Here is a 3,374-nt window from a genome sequence, read left to right as displayed (position 1 = left end):
GCTTCCATGTCCTAGTTATTGTAAATAGTGCTGCAATGAATTTTGGGAATGCATCTTTCTCAATTATGGTTTTCTCAGGGTATGTGCCTAGTAATAGGATTGTTGAGTCATGTAGTAATTTCATTCCTAGTTTTTTATGGAATCTCCATACTGTTCTCCATAGTGGCTGTATCAATTTGCATTCCCACCAATAGTGCAAGAGAGCTCCCTCTTCTCCACACCCTCTCCAGCACTTATTGTGTAGATTTTTGATGATGGTCATTATGACTGGTGTGAGGTGATTTCTCATTGTAGTTTTGATTTGCATTTCTCTGATAATGAGCACCTTTGAGCATCCTTTCATGTGCTTGTTGGTCTTCTATGTGTCTCCTCTGGAGAACTGTCTGTTTTAGGTCTTCCTCCCAGCTTTTTATAGGGTTGTTTGTTTTTCTGGTATTGAGCTGTGTATTTTGCAGATTAAACCTTTGTCAGTAATTCCATTTGCTATTATTTTCTCCCATTCTGATATTGTCTTTTCATCTTGTTTATAACTTCTTTTGCTGTGCAAAAGCTTTTAAGCTTAATTAGATCATACTTGTTTATTTTTGTTTTTATTTCCACTACTCTATGAGCTGTGTCAAAGAGGATCTTGCTGTGATGTATATCAAAGAGTATACTGTCTATAGTTTCAGACAACAGTGTTTAATTCTCCAAAGAGTTGGGTGACCACCTAAATGACATACCCATCCACCTATGCTGGGATATTTTTCTTTCCCTCTTGGTTACATTTAGCTTAAGGGAGAAGACCAAAAAAATTTCTATGTAATGCTGAAGATTAGCTATGGTCGCAAGTTTAGTCAGACTAGTGGCCTCTTATATTGGAAATCCATTGTTGAAAACTTAAGAAAATTTAAGTTTTTATTTAATCATGGCCCTAAGTTTGGCTTTTGACCTGAAGAAGACCCATCTCAGTTGGCCCTGTTTCTAAAAGTTTAATAGTCTCTTCAGAGTGGAAAGGCAATCCAGACAGAGGATAACTAGAATAATCACTCAGATAAAAGCAGGATAGAGTGGATCTATTGCCTTTTGTTTGAGGTACTTTTTGTATCTTTAATCTTCCGTTAGCTTTCCAAAACAAATCCTTTAGTAAAGTTTAATGAGGTTATTTTTGAAATTTTAAGACTTTGAGGTTTTGCATGCAAATTAAAATAGGTATAATTGTTTAAGATGAGTGCTGTTTAAAATTTTAATAACTTAGAAGTCATTCCAATTCAAAGGATAGCGATTGACAAGTAGGATCTTAATAGTAGCTCAGACCAATAAGCCCTTTCACAGCTTAACCAAGGCCACAAGTGGTGTACCACAAGAGAGTGAAAAGGATGCAGCTCTCACAAGATGCAGAAATTTCACTCCCAAAGTTAGTTTAAGGTAGTAGAGATCTTTATCATACAAGCAGAAACAACAAAAGTTGAGATGATAAAGGCCTCTTGCAGACTGAGTTCTCTTATGACAAACTCCTCTGATCAATAAGTTGTGTTCTCCATATATATGACAAGACAGAAGGAAAATCTAGTTAAACCAATGGTTTTCTTCCTCATGACAAAGAACACAGAAGATAGATACAAAGGGAGTAAAAGGACCAACAAACCTAGTGTACCCTACCAAATTTCAAACCAAGAGTTTCTTAATCCAAGGAGTTGGTCCTACAGATATTTTCTCCCACTAATCTAATTTTAGAAAAGATGAAAAACTTAACACTGTTCCCAACAGTCCCTGCAGACTCATTTCCAGGAGACTGACTGACATGGTAAGAATGCTTACTTTCTGCTGGCTTTCTCTAACTGTGTACACAAAAGGCAGTTTGGGACTGTCAAAAGAGCCCCATATTGACCACTTCAGGACAGGACTTCCTTTACTTCTCAAGTAAGTTGGTATTGTTCTCTCACCAAGTCATGTCCAATTCTTTGAAATCCCATGGACTGCAGCATGCCATGCTCCTCTGTCCTCCACTACTTCTTGGAGTTTGATCAAATTCATGTCCATTGAGTCAGTGATGCTATCTAACCATCTCATCCTCTGCCACCCCTTTCTTCCTTTCTTTTGCCTTCTATGTTTCGCAGCATCAGGTCTTTTCCAATGAGTCAGTTCTTCACATAAGATGGCCAAAGTATTAGAGCTTCAGCTTCAGCATCAGGCCTTCCAATGAATATTCAGGGTTGATTTCCTTTAGGATTAACTGGTTTGTTCTCCTTGCAGTTCAAGGGACTCTCAAGAGTCTTTCTCAACACCACAATTGGAAAGCATCAATTCTTTGGTGCTCAGCCTTCTTTATGGTCCAACTGTCACATCCATACATGACTACTGGAAAAACCACAGCTTTGAATATATGGACCTTTGCCAGAAAAGTGGTCTCTGCTTTTTAATACACTATCTAGATTTATCATAATTTTCCTTTCAAGGGACAAGGGTCTTTTAATTTCAAGGCTACAGTCACAATCTGGAGTGATTTTGGAGACCAAGAAAATAAAATCTGTCTCAAGTAAGTACTTGCGAGTATTACTTCTGTTCATATATAAACCCAGATGAGGCATTAGTCAGAGGTTTTCTAGTATCCTTCATTTCTCTATTTGAGAAACTCTATTCCTCATATTAATGTTTGTTGAAATAAAATTACTAATAATATTGCGTGGGGAACTAGTGTGCTGTTTGTGAACTTAACTACTCTAGGTGTCACTCTAGAGTCATTTCAGCTTTTTTGTATGTCTTGGCTCCTCTCTCCAGCAGTCTAAAATCACCATGGGTGCTTGAAGCACTGAGTAGCCAGCTTTTGTATTGTACATCCCTGGATGGATACATTTTAAATTAGTGAATATGTTTCCCTATAGGACTATTGGACAGTATGAGTACACTTCTTCCACTCCCACAAATTTCCTAGTTGCCTGAAAAATCTATAACTGGCCAGGTAGAGCTGAGTCCCTTTTCTTTGGAGCAGTGAGCTCTCATGTGTTATCTTCACTTCTATTTTAACAAGTTCTATTAATGTAGCCAAATTGAGGAAAGGTACTAAGCCAGTCTCCTATCTAATCACATAGTCCAAACCATTCTATATCTTTTATCTAAGCAAGTTTTTCCAGTGTCTATCAACTGAAGAATAAGTTATCTTTTTATCACCAAATAAAGCTTAGAATCATTAACCAATAATTGGGAGACCCAAGACCATGAGAGATTTACCCAAATTTGTCCAGACTCAGTGAGGAGGTGGACAGGTACAAAGAGTTCCTCTTGATATATGAGTCCTTGTAGAGTTCAGATAGAGGTCAGAAGCTTGTTCTGAGTCCCTTCATGGTCTCCAAAATTGTCAACTGGAAAAGAAAAGCACAACATGAGAGCTGTAA

The sequence above is a fragment of the Odocoileus virginianus genome, chromosome X, assembly GCF_023699985.2.
Source record: "Odocoileus virginianus isolate 20LAN1187 ecotype Illinois chromosome X, Ovbor_1.2, whole genome shotgun sequence".
In the NCBI taxonomy this organism is placed as follows: Eukaryota; Metazoa; Chordata; class Mammalia; order Artiodactyla; family Cervidae; genus Odocoileus; species Odocoileus virginianus.
This window is presented reverse-complemented; position numbering follows the sequence as displayed.